Below are 21,458 nucleotides of genomic sequence, written 5' to 3' on the forward strand. Positions count from 1 at the left end.
TGCTCTCCCTGCACAGGGCTCATTCTGTCCCTCTTGTGTACAGTGACCAAATGCATCTCAAGACACACCTCTCTGCTCCCCAAAAAGCTCTTACTATGTCCTGCACATTCCCCCCCTGCATGGGGTTGATATGTACTTAGCCTTAAGTCCCTCAGGAGGGAAGAAATTGAATAGTATGTAAGGAACAAAGTCAGCTGATGGGGGTCAAAATACACAGCAGATAAGATAATCTGTTGCCTTAATATTAAGTCATTAGCTGTAGTAGAATAAAGTGAAAGAAAAAAAAATCAGTGAGGTAATTCCTCAGAGAAAACAAGCATGTTTTTCCTTCATTTCATTGGTTTTCATGTCACCCTGTTGCAGTGCAACAAAAGCCTTAGAAATACAGTAACTGTCTTAGGAGGCCTTTGAGCTAAGAAAAAAAAAGGAATAGGCTTTTAAAATTAGGTATTAATACAATAATACAGAATTATTGTTCATTAATACCCAGTTCTGTACTTGCTGTTTTTCATTCAATCTTCCCTTACAGAGCATTCTGAAGAACACACAAGCTGAATATTTAAAGAATTTACACGTCTAAGAAATATTGCATTTTTCAGCTTTAGTCAAATGGATGCTAATAAATTTAGTAAATTTGAAGCTGACTCCAGAATCTAGTGGTTTTTCTCAGAACTCTTTTCAAACCAGTATCTTTCTCTGCCTGAACTTTACTGGAATTCAGCCTTGGGCTCACAATTATCACAGCAACTTCCTCAGACTCAGCACCGTCCTGCCAAAGGGACCACACAGTGCTTGAATAGGCACTGACAGAGGACAGACTGTTGTGTTTACATTTGTGCCTCAATTAAGGGTCTAAGTGTGTTTCCTCTAGCACCTGCCAGATCTCCTGGCTTGGATCCAGGAGACTGTAATAGCAATGCCAGTAACAATTATGGGTGATATAGCCTTTATTCCCAAAGAACCATTATTGTTGATATTAAATATTTACACAGTAGTGACTACAAATGCCAGGTTTGGCATTTTGCTTCACTGTCCAGCAGATAAAGAGCTTCTTCATAGGGAGTTCACTGCACTTGGGGTGAAGAAAATAATATGGGAAAAGCAAACAAAAGAAGACAGGGCAAGTCCCAGTAAGTCAGTCACGCAATACACTTTCATCTTATTCTGCTGGAACTTTCTGACCAGCATAGTACAGGATCATTCTAAAACATCAATGAGGTATTTCAGAAAGTACTGAAGAGTTGGTAGTTTTCAAGACTGTGGCTGAGGCATGAGGAGTTTTCTGAGGAGTTTTCATCTCAGGACTATGCAAACGTTGTAAAGACAAACATATACCATGGACAATGAGTCACAGAGTGTGCTGCTGGGTTTGTCTCTCACAACCACGACATATGTGTAGTTTCAGAGATTTACAGCTCAGAAACCTGCTGGGAGGACAATACCAGCAGCCATTCTTTGTGGGAACAGACTAACACCCACTGCCTGTTTGTTTTTCCCCTAAAAAATTAGGGCGTTAACATTTCTAGCAATGCCACTATAATCCTCTGTAACAGCATCAGGAAGTGGGGAACTTTGCTTCAGTCTCATACTCAGCATAAGGAGATTCGGTCCCATTCCTCCAGTGCCTATAGATCAGGTTCAGACCAGTGGAGACCTGGAAAAGCACTGCCATGACCTGTCCTGGAAAAAATGGTACCGAGTGTGCAGCAATGAAGAGGAGGTTCACTAGGGAAAAAGTACAGCCAAAGGAAAGCTTGAGGCTGCAGCATAGCTGTTCATGGCACTCCAGTACAGAGCCAGGTTCAGAGCCTTGGAGTCACTCTCACCACACAGAGTTAAAGAAATACTGCTTTTGGTGTGACTTTTGCAGAGTGATACAGTCCTAATCCCTTCAGCCACTCCAGAGCCGCCAACAGCCCGTGTCTTGGGGTGAGCAAGCCTTTGAAAGTCACTGGAGTGAAGAGGTCACTGAAGCTGCTCCTCCAGCTCATGTCCATCGGCTGCCTCTTTCTGCCAGGTCTGCTCCCAGCTGCTGCATTGAGATATGCAGTAAATGCACCTGGTTAGAGAGCTTTTCAGTGTGCTCAGAGCAGATTTCTGCCTGATACTATTTCTATCACCTCACCCCAAACTGAGCACTATGGCTACTGCAGAAACAGCAGACAGCTACAGAGTTTTTTACTATGTTTATGGCTATCCACACACAACTGAGTTTAAAATAAAATTTGGCTTGCCTTTATAAAGTTAGTTTTGAATCTTCCAATTCCACCCAAGTCCTGTGTTGAATTTAACCTAATATGCCAAATAAACCCCCATATAATCTTTCTAATCTGCAGCCACCAAGTGATCGTCATTCCACCCTGGAGCCGGATTTACAGGAGATTAGGGTGGAGAGTCTCCAAGCTGGCTCGGAGACAAAAGGCAGTGTTAGGCAGCCCACAGGAGCCCCATGCCCACAGAGCTGCTCGTGGGGCAGGGCACAGGACACAACCTGACCTGAGACCCCACCACTGAGCCACACGGGGCTGGGGACTGTACCTGCTCACTGTGTGGGTGCAGGAGTCCCACCACTGTGCTCCTACAGCCACTGCAGAAGCAGCTGCAGATTGGAAAAAACAGGCTGTGGACAGACTACACTGAAATAAACCTTAAGGAGTTTTCCTATTGACAAGAAAATATGGTGAAAATGTTGAGCTAGTAGGGCAAGGATCAAGGGCTGCTAAACCCACATTGGTCAAGTTAAGCTTTGCTTACACATATCCTGGAAGGACACAAGCCACGGCTAAAAAATATCAGATATTTAACCCAGTGATTAATCTCTGATCTTGAGAGACAGCATGCTCATGTACGTGATGACTCCTGTACCAGAATTACTTCTCTGTGGAAATGCAGAGGAAAAAACTTTGATGAAATTAAGAAATTTCATGGACTTCAATATTCACTCAAATATGTTTGCAGTTCAGCCACATGTTCTTATTTTCCACAGGGAATCTTTTTATGCATATATCTGGAACTTAGGCTGAACCAGAACAAGCCATACTTAATCCTGGAGCACAGACCAAGGAGAAGAAGATAACCAGAAACCCTGGAAGATAAGTAAAAGCCCAAACTTGTTTTCAGAGTATAATATTTATACTTTGAACAATTAAATACTTTAAAATTAACTTGGTTTCTATTTCAATAATCATATTAACTATGCACAAATGCTTACTTGAAAATATTAAAAGGACAATCTACATCCATTATTTCACAATGCTATATCAGTTTAAGAGATATTTCTGCTCCAATTAGTATTTGTATTGTTTGTTGTTTTTTTCTTCTTAGGAAGCACATCTAACCCTAAAGCAGAGTTTAGTCTTGCATGAGAAATTCCTTTCTAACAGTCCTCTCTGATCCTACTAAATACATGCTAATGTGAGAGGTACAGCACTAGACTAGGCTATGCTAATAAATATGCTCCCCTGTGCACCATGTGATGGACTAAGATTTTGTGAAATACAAATATGCCCCTGGGATTTTAAGGCAATTGTTAAGTTTTATTAAAGAATGAATTGTGGTTAATTATCTGTCTCAAAGGACAGCAGTTCTGGGGTTCTTATGGCTAATTCAAACAACTGTAATATCAGTTATTCAGCAGCGATAGTAATTAGAAAGGTATCCAAAGGAAAAAATCCTTCCTGGAAGTTGTCCAAGTTCTGTAGGCAGGTCAAGGAACATAAACTTTTCACAGTTTTAAGGTATTTTATAAATAAAATAAAATAAAATAAATTTACAAACACTTAACATTCTTTTTTTTTTAACCTAGAAGCCATATCCTGAGTTATTTGAACAGAATGATGGATTAATGGATGTGAAGATGGAAATACAAATGGAAGAAATACCTGGAATCTGATGTGGGCCAAGATAATTGTAGTAGATAGGTTATAAAAATATGCAAATCCAATAAATTAACCCAATAAAATTAAAGACAAAAATATATATATATATGGAGAAATCCAAGTGATTATAAGAAGACAGTATTAGTCAGCTCATAAGGAGTCTGGTCACACAAGCTTTAAACAGATCACAATCTATGCAACGTACATATATATATATATGTATATATATATATATTTATATGTATGTATGTATATACTGCATTTATACACAGGTGAAAAGGGCACAAAATAAAGATGGCACAAACCATCCACCTTCCCCTGGCACACATACACTCTTCTTTTAACTAGTTCAGAATGCCCCAGTTCAACATCCCAGCTTGTAAAAAACACAAATATATGGGTAGAAAGTAAGTTTTTAGATACATTATTCTACTTACTAAGGTCTTAGTTCAGGATGAAATGTATTCTCTTACTCATTCTTTCAACATGTCTTCAGTTTTTCCTCTTCATCATTGCCAATGCTCTTTTATACTGTTTGTTCTAAGAGTGTTAGTCCATCCTTAGTTCAGATAAACTGACTAATTAAGCTAAGCTGTTCAGCTGCATTCCTCTGCTCCTGTTGTTCCTGTAAGGGGAAGAGCTCAACCCCATTCTGCGAGAAATGCTCACACTTTTGTGGGTCTTGGGAAAAATGGAACAATTTCCTTGGGCATTTTCATATGAATATTTCTCTTTAAAAAACATATTAATTATTTTCAATTTAAAGAACAAAAACCAGCATAAGATTCTGCCTTTTTTTCTATATTTTCAAAAGTTCTCTGATTGCTAACAGAGCAAAATTATGCAAAAAGCCCTATAAGAAATGGTTTGTGATTTCTTTAGAAACATGATAAATTAATCCCGGTTTCATTCATAATACCTCTTATACTTCAGCATTAGTCTAGGGTAGAGATTTAGCTACTCTGAGATATAAATACAGATCTGTAAACTCACACAATCTCTAAAGAAATTCCCAAATTAGATTTTCAGAGAAAAATTATATCTCTGAAATCGTTTCAGTTATTTGTTATTTTAATTCTTTAGTATTCAAAGAGATTTCCATATGAGCGAGTGTTGGTTTTAAAAAGTGATTACAGGACTAATGGCAGCCTCAGCAGTAAGTCAAAGGGACATGATAATGGATGATTTGGCATTTGCAGAGCTGCCTCTGCAATACCCTGCCAAGCTCTGGGTCCCTGGGGACGAGAGAGAGATGTGCAGGTGGATGGGAGCTCAGGAGCTGCTCGGGGTATTGGAACATCCAACGCAGAGGCAGAGTCTGAAGGAGTTCAGTCTGGAGAAGTGGAGACTTAGGTAGGGGGAGGTGATAAAGGACATGAGAAAACTCTTCTTTGAAGCAGAAAGGGAAATTCTGGCTGTATGTACAAATGATAATGTTCACAATGGATCATTTAAAGAGGCACCCAGAGAAGTTTCTGAGGAAACTGTTTTAACATTGAAGTTACTTCTGCACTGCTACTCCAGAAATCCGGCCTAGGTGAAGCCCAGAGGTCCCTTCCAATCTAAATTATTTCATGATTGTGTGACAAAATAATTTTAATAGACATAGCCTTTGACAAGATAAATTATACAAATTCCTTTAAGGAAAGAAATTATACTACCAAAAGTGCTCTCTAATTGGCGCACATCACTTTATTTTTAGATCTTTTCCTGTGCATAAAGACCAAAAAAGCAGTCAAACTAATAAAATAAATGACAATTGCCTCCTGTAGTTTCAGTCCAAATCCCTAGTCAGCATGAGGACAGCACATGTGCAAATCTTAACTATTTCTTATTAAGTGTAAAAATCAAATCCAGTATTAAGGAAAACACATTAACAGCCACAGATTATTTCAGGCTATTTGTCATTTCCCACTGGACTTTGAGCTGTTGGATTTCTGACTAATACATACATAAAGCTCACTGTCATAGGAACTTCATGGATTTGCAAGAAATGGTTAATTTGTTGTCAATTGCAAGATTTCATTCTTCAAACATATTCTGCCTATAGTAGTTTGTTGTGTTTTTTTTCTGTCATACATGATATGCCTAAAACAAATAGTCTTCTAGTGATATTTTCTTTCAATCTTGAACTTTGCCAAGGCAAATTGAAAATTTTAGAACAATTTTTTTAGCCACTATAGCCATCATCAAGTCTGTAGTTTGAGGAGTTAGTTCTAGGCAACTCACAAAATTATTCTAGAAGTAATTGATTCAATCATATATGTAAATTACAATGTTCTTTAAAATGTAGGAGATAAAGGATCAGGATGCATATTCCAAGTTGATACTTAAATTTCTTTCCATATCATTTAGTAATCTAAAATATTGAACTATCTGTTCATCTATTCATTAGACAGACCACAAAAATATAATTCTCTGTCAACAAACTTCAGCTCAATTACATTTGAGCAAAAAGGGACTGAAGATTACAGTTACAAATTCTTATACTTTTGACTGTGTTTGACATGTCTTTGATAAATTTTAAACACAACATGGATTCCATGACCTTAAGCAATGTTTGGTTTCTGCTCCATTTTGTAGCTTCACTGCATTGCAGATAAAGCCAGTTATTGGTAAAGTTTGTAAATGTAGCCTGTTATAAAGGTTTAGAAACAGTCTGAATGTTGGAGTTAGATAACAATTACTAACACTTTTCATATCAAAAGATATTTTGACTATATAGATGACGAGCTGGAGCAGCTCACAGAAAGAAAGATCTTTTCCACCCTAATACTAGCCTATTTATGGTTTACTCTCTTGTGATTATTTAGCCTACTCAATTGGAGAGTTATTTATCATTCTCTTTTCTTTCCTGCTATTTGTGGTTTTAGTCTTCTCTATCTAGTTCAGCTAGATTTAACACTGCTTTCATGTGTTCACCTCCATCCTTCCGTGGAGCTGGGCACCAATATGTCACACATGCTTAGGAAAAGCCCTATCCACCCAGCCCCTGACCTTTCTAACATAGTATCAGCCAGCTGTCTTGGCCCCACTGGTCTTAAAGGTCTTTTCCAACCTACCTGATTCTGTGATAAGCAAGAAGCTGGGATGATGGCCTTCTTGGCTGCCCAATGCCCTCTGCTCATGAGGACTTTCTTGGCTCTTTAATCTTTCTCACTTGATTCTTAATTAACCACCTACCCCTTCCTTCCCTCTTTACCCACAGGCAGATTTCTTGCCTTCAAAAGTTCAGTTCTTTCTATTGCCATTTCCAAATTGCTCTGGAGTATGCAAATGCTCATTTCTACTCTGTTCTGTGCAGCAGCCGAGGTCCCTGGTGTCCCAGCTACCATCCAGCACTGTGCTGTTCAGCCAGCAGCTTGTCAGCAGCAATATTTTGATTTTGTGTATAACGATCTAGAATTGAGGGGAGATTTCTCCCTCTGATAGAAATGAACCTATAGAAGACCCTCAAGCACCTTTTAAATTCAGAAAGTCTTCAGGCTGAGAGATTATATATATATATATTAGATGCTTGATTTATGTACAATTTAGGTACACGGATAATTTTACCCTTATCAACAAACCTTGTTTAGAGATGAGGAAACTGAGGCATAGCAATTGTTAAGTCCACAATTCTGATATTCACTATCATGACATACTGCACAAACACTAAGTGGACAGAGGTTTAAAGGCTATGAGCATTTACTGGCCTCTCCTGCCTTTCTAGGGTCAAAGTGTCTCTTCTGGGCACACAAAAAAAGAAATTTAAGTTCAAACTCAAAATCAGAGTTTCTCTCCCAAAAAGAAAAAAATAGTAAGATAGAATATGTGAAGAAAAAAGCAAAGTGAAGGTGGAACATGAAACCCTGAGATTAAGAAATAGGCTTTTGTTCAAATTTGAAGTATAAGCCAGAATAAATGCCTACTATTCATTAAAGACCATCCCAACACCTCTCTTCTGAGAAGAGTGTCACATGGAACTATAATATCATGCCATGAATTCTTAAAATGTGAAAAAATAAACAACAGATTCTGAGTCCACATTTGGGCTCCTTTCAAATCCTGCTTCTCTGGTTTGTGTATGTTGGATTTCTTCTGGTTTGTCAGAAAATAGCTTGGGAGGGTCACTTGGAGGCTCAGAGTCTTGGTGTCTCCACAAACCAGGGCTTCTAGAGAAATCCTTGGCATCCTTCCTCAGCCTCTTGTGAACACACATTAATTTTCTTTGGTGCTATCAGTGCTTATCTGCTTTTTTTTTTTTTTCCTTTGTCTTCCTCTCAGAAAAGGGTGTCTCTATTTCACAAAGATCTGATTTCTGCTCCAGGGAGAGATCTCCCAGAGTATTGTCCCTTCTCACACAGTATACAGAGAAACACATCTGATTTTTCCCTTAAGGCTAGAGGCAGGGTAGGAAAGTTGTGGAAGATTATGCCAGGAAGAAATCTCTAGACTTCACACACCTCTGTTTTCAATCTGTGCCGGCTCCTTCCATCTATGAGTAAATCACGGTCATCCTTCAACTTACTTCACTGTCTTGCTTACATATGGAGCTTCTTCAATCTTCAAATTCTCTTGTCATCCATACAGACCAAGTGGCCTATTTTTTGTGTTTAACAACCATGATTGAGAAGTGATAATTTCCCATGATTATCTGCAGATGTGACTCACTGGATATTAGGGCACTTTGTAAGCACATCCGTCATGGTATTGACTTCCTTCTAGAACTCAGACTGGTTAGTCAGACTCAGCATTTGTAAAGACATAAGAAAACATGTTTACTAGAAATTGAACAGTTCTTATGCTGTTCTTAAGTCTTAGACAAGTCTAATAAAATATAGGCACAAGTAAACACACTTATCAGGCCGCAGTTCCCTGAAGGCCAGGTGCTGTGGCTGTGGGCTGGCTGGGCTGCTTGCCTGCTGAACTCAGAGCTGACAGTGTTAGTGGTGCATTCACCCACTTTCATGTCCAAAATGCACAGGAGGACAAGGGCCCAAGGAAACCACTGTCTCCCTTTTCCCTTCACTAGAAGATAAAAGTACGGATTTGGAAGAAATTGCCCATACAGAAGAGGCATTGATGTAGAAGAATAAGGACTGTCCATGCTCTCCCTCACCTCACCTATACCATATAATTGCATGGTAAAATACTCAATTACTCAGACTCAGAAGTTAATGTTGAATGTATCACTTACATTCCTGGGTGATCTTTTTCTATATGTATTGTACTTTAGTCTTTAACTGTAAAATCATCTACTGCTTCAATTCTACAGTACAGAAACTCAGTCTCCCACTAGTCTTGACCTTGTATTAGTGGTCTTAATATGTCTTTATTCGTAGGGACTTTTGGCTTTATGAATCCCTGATCTTTAACCTGTTACATTTTTGTGAACGACAATTTTGGAAATAAAAATACCTGTAGATATGTATCATTTATCCATATTGCCCAGGAACTTTCAAACACATCCAAAATTAATTCTTGAACACCAGGAGGGGGTTTACAAAATTTTTTGGAGAATAACAGGACAGCCCAGGTTGGAAGGAACATCAGAAAATTGTCTGATTCCGCCTTTCACGAGAAAGGGAGCCCAGGTGAGATTGTGTAGCATCCTGTTCATTTGCACCTTGAAAACTTCCAATTATGGGAACTCTACCACATGGGGAGGTTGCTGCCATAATTGATTGTACTCACTATAAAAGATTTCTTTCTTATATGGAAACCTCCCCTGGAAAAACTGGTATCCCTTGCCCCTTGTCTGTGTGGCTCCTTGAGAAGGCAGAGCCTCTGCCCTCTCTGTAGCCATGTTTCAAAACTTGAAATTCTGTGGTAAAGCTCTTCCCTGAATCTTCTCATTTCCAGACAGTAAAGACCTAACTCCATCAGTCTTTCCTCACAGGGCACATTTTCCAGCCTTTTGATCATCAAATATATCACTTCAGAGTTACAGTCACCCAGCAACCAAAACAGAACCCATTTTGAGTCAAGGCTTGCTGTTGTTGCATAACAAAAATAACATACACCTGTTTTGTATAAAGCTGGACTTCTATATTATCTGTTGTTCTTCTGGTAACAGTTTTCCAAACACAGCTATTAGTGGATTAAATATTCTAGATTACAGATTAAGATACAAGGCATATGACTGATTGTTGCTTGTTGTGAGATCAACAGATATTGCCAGAACATAAAATATAATTAATATTATAAATTGCCCAATAGAACAGTCATGTAATAGACCTCAAGGAGACAAAAGTAGGAAATAACATTTATACATTGAAATACATACAAAAAGAGCTACTGCTTTGTTTTTATACAAATATTTTGGCTCCCTTTTATAGATAATAAAACCATAAACTTTGCTTGCAGTGTCATGACTTTCTTTTATATGAAATTCTTCCCTTTGACACCAGCAACAATACACTCAAATTACACATGAGCTTCTGCTTCATAAAAAGTGATTCTTCATTTGTACTTTGCCATGAGATAACAAATGCAGATTGCAACCAAACTGCATCTCCTGCTTCCAGATTAAAACTAAGCACAGTCCTTCAGCTTTGGTGGAAGATACCAGGACTTTGTCTGAGAGTGTTTTGGGACTGGAACTTCATGGAGGCCACAGTTATCATCAAGGTCATACTAAATAATGAATTATAGGCTTTCCCTCTAGATTTTGCAAATTACTGATTAATAAAGTATGTAATTCGTACTCACTGACTTTTTATCAATTAAGATCTGAAAAGAGCACTTGTGGAATAGCCTGCAAGTTGTGAAAGTTAGGTACATTTTTAGCATGTCAGATTCTCTAGACTTAAAATTTTCTATGGCTTAATACATTCTTATATTTTCTGTATGACAATGAATGACATATTTTAATATATAATTATAATCATGTGTTGCAAGGCCAATCAATACTAAAATATATAATTCAGTTATCTATTACATTATACAATGCATTTTTAATTGCATTATATGTTACAATTTATTCTGGGAAATATAACTTCAGTTTTCATCTGCAGAATTTAAATTATTGGCTGAGTCCTACAGTTTCCTGCCAATTACCTTAACTTAATTTGACTCTAATAATATCAAGTTAGAAATGAAAGGGATTTAGGAACAGCGTTGACTATTCTTTTCAGCCTTATGGGGTGGTGAAATATTTCTCCAAGTCATGGAAAATAATGCAAGAAGATTACTGTTAGGTCAGCTCTCCAGGCAACAATTTCAGTATTCTGGATGAACTTCCCAGCTGAATATTCCTTAAGAAGATACTACCACCAACTCCTCAGAAACTTTCAGGCACCCCAGGCTGCAAGCACTTGTTTTACCAAACAACAGTCCTGTCTCCAGTTTTCACCTGAGACATAAGAGTCCTTGAGCCAATTACCCATTCCAAGACCTAGTAATAAACCCTCAAACCAACAGTCCTGTTTAAAATCTGAATATTCTCATATACTGATGATCTTGGGTTCAGAGATGACTGATGTAAACAAGCAGATGAACAGTCTTTGGATGGAGCTTTTAATATTCAAATTTTTTTTTATTCTAGGATAGGAACAAGAAAGTAAAGATCATTTAGAAATGGTCCCCTTTCCAAAATGCAATGATCTTTCTGTTCACCCTTCATATCTAATTCCTTTTTAGAAGCCCAGAAAAGCCAGGCCCTGCTCCTTTATCAGGTTGCTGTAAGAGCAGCTTAATTTTCCACTGAACTTTTGTCTGGCTGAGCACCAAGCCCTCTTTATTATTTTTATTCTCTCTCAGCAAATTCTTCCTCTGGAAGATACACTCCTTTCATTGTTAACACCTACTTTCTTTGTCCATATCTTGTTCTATTGCACTAAGACCTCTTCCAAGGGGAAAAATAATTTTTTTTCTGATTTATGCCAACTCCTGACAATTCAGGTACTTGGTCATTATGCAATTGCTAATAATTTTTTTTCTGTAGTAGGAGTACTATTTCACTATGACTGAGGCAGTATCACTGAATAGGACTTTTATGGGGCTTGGGACTGAAGGAGAACTCAGGGAGGAGGGGAAAATACAAATGTAAACAGATATTGCTGCAAATCAGGTGGCAACAGTAGACTGCTCTAGGGACCAAGGCAGCAGTAATCTGTGAGATGCTTTGCCTGGCTCTATATTCAAGGTCAGGATAGAAATATCCATCCTAAGAGCTGCTCTTCTTTTTCCCCAAATCCAACCTCTAGGCAAAGGAATGCAAAAAAGTTTTCCTAGCATAGTCAGTTCCTAGCTAATGGAACAGGCCAGAGCACAAGAACTACCACTGGAGAATGGAGTTGCCATTTCTATCACTTTTCACTGCACGCAGATCCACGTGGTGAAGAGCTGTCATCAACTCAGATCACAATCTTTTAAAAGCAGGTTCAGAAATGTGTTCATTTAACACTGTTTGAAGAAAATAATGTGGTGTGAATTTTCACAGGTTACCTTAAAAGAACATATGTAAAATGAAGTGCTTCTTAGTTGTGGAGTAACTCCTTATAGAGTTTCTAGGGCAGAAACTACACTGTAAATAGGAGGGAAGCCACTGACCTTGCTACTTGTTCAGTTTTTAATAGGCTTCAATATTCAAGTGTACCCCTGAAGATTTATAGCAATAAACTACCAAATAAATTGTTTAAGAAAAAAAAAATTAACACTGCCCTTTACTATCTGCATTACAAATACACTTTAAGAGATGCTGCAGTCAGCAAAGTGCTCGTAGGTGCACACCTGACACTGAACAAATAGGATCAAGTATTATGATTATCTGCATTAATAACAAAATTCTTCATCCTCTGTTTCAGCTGCTGAGTCTATTGGTCAGAATGATAATGTCAAGAATGCTTTACTGCAATGTTTTTGGAAGAAAGCCCAGGTTAAGAGATTAGAGATTTGTACAAGCCTTGGCCACACAATTTCTCCCTGAAATGAAATTCTCTCCATTAATATATCTTCTTATCTCCCAACCTTCTTATACTAACAAGAAACCACTTCAGTGGTTTCTGACATCCTGAAGAGCATGCCAGTGAGTGTGTTGTGGTCCGTCCTCTGCAAGCAAGGCAGAGAGAGTTACCTTCCTAATTTTCTCCTGGTTCTCAATGAAAGTTTAGTCCAAATGAACATATTTTCAGAAATTTTCAATTTAAATTAAATCTATCAGAGTGTTCCTGCCAAATACTACCAAACAAATTAAGTAATCTGGAAAATTAAAATAAACCATATTTTTGGGGGTCAAGAGTGGGGTAACAGATACCTGTGGTGAGCAGGTAGAATGAGTTTCTGAATATTGGAAAATGAGGAAGAGCTTCTTTTCTGTGAGGGCAGCTGAGCATGGGAACAGGTTGCCCAGAGTGATTGTGGAGTCTCCTTCCCTGGAGATGTTAAAAAGTTGTCTGGACACAATTCTGAGCAAAATTCCCCCTTCTTGAGCAGGGAGGTTGGACTAGTGATCCCTTCCAATCTTACCTATTCTGTGACTCAGATCTACATCCGTGTCTGCTACTTTTCCATGGAGCACTTCCATCACATTACATGTCTTGAATTTCCTTCTTCTTACACGAAGTAAATGACACAATTAGGAAATACAAACATTTAATGAAGCAGAAAGTACCCACTCATTTTTCCAAGGAGTAATACAAAGACTACATATTAGTTTCAGGAAACAGCTGCCTGGGGAAGACCTTTTTTTTACCTTATACAACTGTGAACCTCTTGTGGCTGTATAGCATGACGTCAAAATCCTCTGAGTGGCTTTGATCTATGAATTCTAATCCTACCAACAAACAGATCTCATTTCATTCTCTTTTCTATTAAAAAGAAATCTGCTGATGCCAAAATGGCTGTGACAGCCAAGGAGTAGAGGCAGCGAGTCCCTGTCTAAATTATTACCCTTTTTTTTTTTACCATTGGAATGTTTAAAAACTGCCAGAAAACACTGGAAACAAATAAAGTTAGTGACATTGTCCTAATCTGGTCTGAGACAGTAATTTCTTACCGTGTATTTGGTATATAGTTAATTTCCACTTCAAGCTGTCTTATAAGGATAAACATTTTGAATGAAAGTGAAGAACACAGAATTACAATAAAGAGACCAAGCAAAATATAAAATTATATGTTTTTTATTTATGAGCAGGAAATACAAATCTTCTGAATTGCTCAAATGCTGCTGTTCAGCAAGGAGAAATTTCCATGAGTTCACATTTAGTTGATATTTGCATGCTTCACTAAGTCTAATTTGTATAAATGAAAATTGCTGTTGAAATAGCAACAGTAAGGTTAAAAGAGGACAAATTTCAACATAATAACATGTTGGTGTGTGGCTGCCATATACTCTGTCAAGATGAGGACTATTGTCTCTCTAAGTACACCAAGTGGCTGTTGTGACAGACACTGCATCAAAGAGGCTGAGCAGCAACACGAGTAGGAAATTTCCACAGAACTGGCAGGTCAGATTTAATCACAAGACCTCAAAGAGTGAGTGTTGCTGGACAGAAAGCATGGATAGTGAAGCTGGGAATAAAATAATTCCACATACAGTCATCTAGCGAAGCCCCTGTGGATTCATTAGTAAGGATTAAATCAAATACTCTCTGATGGGTTTTCCTGACTGTTCTCCAAGTGCCTTAAGACTCAGCTCTGCAAGGAAATACCCCTGGTCACAGCATTTGGCAGCTCAAAGGCTCAGTTTGGATTTATGTCTCCTGTTAATTAATTTGAACAACTTTTAGAAAATGAGGGCTTTTGATATATTTTACATGTCCAATTTACCCTTTAGAACAGGCTTTCTGTGGAGCATCACAGAATCATAGAATATCCTGATTTGGAAGTGACCCACAAATATCATCAAGTCCAACTCCTGGCCCTGCACAGGACAACCCTGAAGCTTGATGCAAATTTCCTTTTTACAGGAGAGAATATGGACAAAATGGTTGCATGTGCTGTGTGGCACTGATGTCTCCTGGTTACTCCTGTCACACAAAGCATACAAGTGACTTTCAGCCTGTTTCTCCACCTTAGGGCAGCACTGAGCCATCGTGGGCTTTTTCCTTTTGGCACCTGAGGCAGCTCAGCTGTCCAAGTTTGGCACTGCAATGCTCTGGGCAGACCTGCATCAAGGCACAAGAAGTACAGCATTTTGTTTGTTACACACAGGCTCCAAAACAACTGGAGGTGGAGCCCTTTTTTTACCTTGAATGCATTTGTGAAAAGTGTTAAATACATTTCCTAATAAAGAATGTACCTGGCTGTAAACATGGCCTCATCTGTCTCTTACAACTGAGTCACACGATATCAAATTTTCTTTCAAGTAGATTTGTATCTTGCATATAATTATGAAGTGCAGCTCTGGAGAGAGACAAAAGTGAACAGATCTTTTGCATTTGTACAACATCGAAAACAGCAGGACCTTGGGTTTGTGAATCTATGATTTATGATGAATAATGAAATGCCTATGAACGAAAATCAGACTACATATGAGTCCTGGGCCTATTGAAACCAATGCATTTTTTGTACTGGCGTCGGTTACATAATGACTTCCGCATCTTTTCTCACATTTGAAACAAAATGCAATCTTTCAGCTCAGTTTAAGAAGTGGTGGGAAAAGGACTGAATAAATTGCCAATTTGGTGCTTTCTTTATCTGTTTTTTTGTTAAAGCCAGTTAAGTGGAACCTATTAAATTCAGGATGGTATAAACAATGATGAAAACATTACCAGTGAGGTCTCCTATTTAGGATTAGGAGCAAAACTTCAAAATTCTTGGTGTTTGCCTTCCTGTTTCAAGAGATTTAGCATTTGTGATGATTTGTGCTGATTTTTGTTTAAAAAGGAAAACCGAAAATGGAGTAGGTATCCTTTAGTCATACCTAGGATATGGCCTCAGCAGTATCTAGCAGCAGCTGAATTGTTGAAGCAAAAACTCTGCAGTGGGTGTGATTCATTTGCACAGTGAAGTGGTCTGTTCCAAACCTTTGCATTCTGTCATGTATCTTACTAGGGACAATCTTGGCTGGAACTCGGCAACAAGGAAAAATGTTTTAACATATTCATTTACTAAAAGGTGTACAAGAGTCCTAATTCTTGCTTACTGATATAAAGTCCATTTTTTTTTGTAATTGTACCTCTTACTCTCACATTTTCAGTTTAAGATTTCATTGCTGTTATGAGGAAAACCATAATACTGAATCAGGATGGGTTAAGGCTAACATGTGGCCTACATGCAAAGAGTACTTTTGTTGCAAAATCAATGACCCTTTTTAACCTATAACCTGGCTTGGCATAGCCAACACATATTTCACCCCAATGCTTGTACTAACCTTGCTCTGTCATGGTTGCACCAACATGCTGCAGCTTTCCCTCACATCAGATTTCTGTTGCTGCTTGTTCACAGGTAAGACCTCAAAGTTGTGCTTTGCTGTTATGTTTTTGAAGCAGCTGAAAAATAAAGTGCACACTTGGACAAGGAACCTGATTTTCTCTAGAGATATATTTTATGGTGTTATTTCTTGTTATTGTTTTTATAAGCTGTGCTCATAGCAGTGACAGCAGGACTCCAAAGAGCTTTTTAAAACTGTGTTAAACTACCTGGACTTGTAAGGAAGACAGGCTGATCCCTTGTGCAGTGAGTGGAGCATCAGGAACCAGCGAGCTGTCCTGACCAGACTGCAGAAGGAAGATCATGCTCTGATTCTGTTGGGAAAGGATTCTAATAAGTCCTTTCTCAAGTTCAATATTCAAGGTTAATTGTGAGAAACATTTGAGAATCTAAGACATGGCAAACTGGATTGAAATCTGCAGCAGAACCCTAGAGTATGGTGAAGCCAGGGAAAGCTGTTGTATGCAGCAGCAATGCTTTCAGAAGAAAAAAATCTTCCCTTTTTAATGAATGTTTTCTTCCCTTTTTAATTTAATGTTCTCAGGCAGTACCCCAGTCACTTAAAGATTATTTCGATTGAATTGCTGCTTGTTCATGGTTTTGATTTGGTTGCAGATGTTTTATGTTTTTGAGTGCTGTCATGAATTGAATTGGAACTAAGTAAAAATTGGGGAATTTTGGACTCATTGGAAAAGTAGTAATCTTTTCAAATTATCTTAGAAAAGAAAGAACAAACAGTATGGTAGGCTGTACTGCTAAGAATCCCCAAAGGCAGTTCACAGTCAGTGAATAGCTCTTTAAAGAAATTGGTAGATTCAGGAAGACCAATCTAGACCATGAGAGTCTTCGTCCATATTTCCAAAACTGTTTTCCTAAACAAAGGAATTGAAAATATTTAAATGAACGTAATTTTAAAAAGCAAATAATAGCCCACAAATGGATAAATAATCTCTTTGGGATCTCTAACATGCAATCTTGGAGTACACAGACTCCCAAGGTCAGTGCTGCTGAAATTATTAGACTTCCTCATAGACACTCAAAGAGTTTGTCTGGACAAAAAAGCACAATTTTGCTTTTCAAAGAGCCAGTGATGAAATGATAATGAAAATTCATGCATGAGCATCAGAAGGAAATATCTGTGTTGCTGTAATTATGTCTAGACATTATCTATTCACAGTCCTGGGCAATTGGTTGTAGGAGGCCATGTTTGAGTCTGGGGTGTAGACAAGATGATCTCCAGAAGTCCCTTCCAACATCCACCACCATTTTATTTTTCTAAAATTATTATACATGTTAAAAGAGCATTATAAATTTTAAAATTCAACTAGTTTTAATGGCTGTGATGAAGTTACTGTGAAAAGAGCAGTAATCAAAACAAGTAAAATATTGCATTTTTGTTTTTGCTTGATCAATGACTGTGTTGTTTCAGTATTTATGTCAGCATAACCCTAATGAAATCAGCTTTTTCTGACACCTTGGGGAATTCTGCATCCAGCCATTTCCTTGTCTGGCAGTTTGCTACAAAATCAAGGAATCTCCTGTGATGTAAAAGTAGGTTCGTCCTTCATTCAGTGTTGATGTTTTCAAGAGGAAAGGATAGAATTATACTATCATCAACCATTTTTCTTTATGGATGTTCAAAGAAAATCCATCTTTAGTCAACAAAAAACTTGCATAGGTGTCTGCCAGGAAGGCACGTGACTTCTACATGGGTTCCTGAGTTCTGGGTGAAAAAACAAGCCAGATCTTCTACCTGTTGGGGACTCTAGGTCCTATTTCCGTACAGGTATGTATTTTAAGCTGGAACCACCTTCTCCCTATATCAATCAGAAAGCTTGCATGACACAGTTACAAGATATGGGAATTCTGCTAACCTGCAGAATTCTGCAAGGTTACCTGCAGTAACATTCAGGTCTTAGGTAAAACCAACCCTTAGGTGAAACAACACTGTAGCAGCTGTCAGTATGTGACATGTTGCTGACCTGTCCCAGTTAGCCCACGATGAGATGGCAATAGCCCAGTCTGGAACACAGCAGACTGCAAGGACGATTTGCAATAAGCATTATGGACAAAACTGTGTCAGGTTTGGCTCCTCCACCCCACACAATCCTCCAATGTTATCCCAGCAGACTTTGTACCCTCGGGCAGTTTCTCAAGGCATGCAACACACCCAGGTCATGTTATCAAACTATGCTCCTGATGGGTTGCAACACAGCACTTGTATAACTTCAGACTTGTTGAACTCATCAGAAAGTGTAATGCTCGGGAGAGGTACACATCCAAGCACTGTGTGGTGTGGACATGAGCAAACTGTTCACGTTAACCCTGTTTATCTTGCAGTATGGAGCTGGCTCTGCTCAATTTTGCAGTCTGTATTCATCCATTGGTTCTTCAGCCTCCAGGCTTCTTGGTCCTGGTGGGAACAAGAAATATCTCTGCTGGGGCAGAGGGAGGGTTCAATTTTGTTAAACCATAGAATCATAGAATATTCTGAATTGGAAGGGTCCTGAAAGGATCATCAAGTCCAGCTCCTGGCACTGCACAGAATCACCCCAAAAGTCACACCATGTGTCTGAGAGCATTGTTCTCTGTCAGGCTTGGTGCTGTGACTCCTTCCCTGAGGAGCCTGTTTCAGTGCCCAACCACCCTCTGGGCGAAGAACCTTTTCCTAATATCCAACCCAAACCTCCCCTGACACAATTTCAAGCCAATCCTTTGGATCCTGTCACTGATCACTACAAAGAAGTGACCAGTGCTCTTCCTCTCACAGGGAAGTTGTAACTGCAACAAGTTTCCCCTCAGTCCCCTCTTCTCCAGGCTGAACAAACTAAGTGACCTCAGCTGCTCCTAAGCACTAAACAATGGTGTAGTTTTATCACCTGAAAACTTAATATGTAACAAGCAAGACATTCCTGGGTGAAACTTAAATGCCTTTGATATGTATCAGGCCAAATTTGATGATCGCATAGTTCCTTGTGACCTTGACTTGGGTGAGAAATGCTGCGTAGGGAGGTATCTCACCAGGGGGCACAGGCTAGCCAATTACAGCCCACAGAAAAGTGGCCTGAATTGTTTCCTTTAGCAATTTTTTTGGCATGATACATTACCATCTTCTTAGGTAATAAGTTACAGGGAAAGCCTTTTCTTGCCTAAGAAAAGAAATGACACAATTTACGAGAAAAAAAAGTACTATACAAGCACTGTGTTAAATAAGGTAACAGGAACATAAGATCATGTCAAACATTCCTGTAAAAGCTACTGGCATGCAGCAATGGTTGTAATGTAGGTGTTACCTTAGGTGTATTATATTGGTATGTGTTGCAAAAGAAACAGGGAAACCGTGATCACAGCAAACCGGAGATTGTTCCACTTACAGCATGCGAATGAAAAAGTCTCTTCTCAAACCTGACCCAATCATCAGGATGTCATCAGTTGCCTTGATGAATGACCACTTACACCACACAGGACACAATTTTGGCACAGTATCACACTGGCAGAGTACCAATCCTGCTGTGCTCGCGAGGCAGGCGCGTGTGACTCAGCAGAGACATCCGCCAGTGCTGAGTGACTGTAGGCTCCTCTTCTCCCAAATCCATTTGAAGTGAGACCTTTTGTGCTGTGAATGGGAAGTGGGCACACTGTCTGCACATCTCTAAAGGGCAATCTTCCCAAAATACTCATGATGTGGTTGCTGGTGGTCATTTGAGCTCTCTTTCTTTTTCGAAAGGGCAAATACTAATAATAAACAAGACTAATAATTGAGCAAAAGGAGGAGTTAAATGGACAAATAAATAGTGCAAACCAGTTATACACACCTTCAATAACACAATGCACTGCACTAGTGTACTGCTGGCAATGAAAAGCCATCATGAAAGTATTTGATAGATCATGCATTGGTCAATAATGGACAAACCCAGCAAAAAATACAGGAGGAAGATTTTAAGGTATTGAATTCCAGTTTTAAAATAATTCAGTTCCAATCTACATACCAGTAAGTGCAGTGTGGTTATTACAGGGCTTGCTTAGATGGTAAAGAAGAACAAACGATTTTATGTTTGAAGAATTTTAAGTGAATTGACTTGGACCTAAAAGAGCAGCCAAAATATAACTTAGTTGATCTCTTTAACAGCCTATCTCTCTAAGATCGTAGGTTCCATGGAGAAATCAAATCACTGCGAATTGAATCAGGACCATTATGGTTTATATATTAATCCCTCTTCCAAGTATAGCATTATTATGGTGCCGTCATTATTTAATAATGCAAAACTTAATGATTCAAAGTGAACTTCACAACACAATGCCAAAAGAAACAGATATATTAATATTCAAAAATAGTATTTATTACATTTATCAGAACCTAGTGCCATTTAGAAAACCCCTCCTAGAAGATGTTATCTTTGATACTCAAGTTTACAATATCCAAACTGCTTTCCCCTTTCTTAAAAATATTCAGAAAGTTAAAAATATTTGGCCGAACTTGAATCAATTTTAGTAAGTGATTGGCACTCTTCCTTCCTAAAACCCAGTGTTTTTGCAGCTTCAATTGTAATGAAGGTGTTCCATAGGTTAATACTTACAATAGCTTAATGCCAAGGTGATAAAGAGGCTTGAAAGCAACAACACCTGGGAAAGCGACTCACCTTTCTGTAAATAATCCCTCAAATCCAGTCTTACATTTCTAATATCACCAGATACAATGCCAAAAAAGGATTAGCCCATAAATGGTATGTCTGGCCCACAGTGCTGGGTGGATGCTGCATTCCAGTAGAGCACAGCCTTCCCTACATCCATGGATCTGGGAAAAAACACCAGCAAGAGCACAGGATGTATTTTATCTCAAACTTTCCTTTCATAAGCTGGGCAAATTCAGAGCAGAAATGGGGAGGTCTCTGCTGACCATCTGTTACCTTATGGAAGAGTGCATTGATCAGGTCCTTCAGAACCTGCTCCAAGAGAACAGGAAGAGATGGAACGACCTAAAGCATTTAAATTAAGTAGCTTCTGTCTCACAACAGCATTACCAAAGGTCTAGCAGGACTTGGTGACAACACTCTAAGACCCTCTGGGAACCAGTACCATCACATTGGAGCCAGTGAGTGGTGATGGGTGAGATCCTCTCTCAGTGCTCCCCTGCTCAGAGATCCACTGCTCTCTCAGTGAAGCACATGGGATGGGAGAGCAGACACATGGACACCCAGCCACACGCCTGATCCAAGCAAGGGA

Source organism: Taeniopygia guttata, chromosome 4 (genome assembly GCF_048771995.1).
Source record: "Taeniopygia guttata chromosome 4, bTaeGut7.mat, whole genome shotgun sequence".
Taxonomy (NCBI): domain Eukaryota; kingdom Metazoa; phylum Chordata; class Aves; order Passeriformes; family Estrildidae; genus Taeniopygia; species Taeniopygia guttata.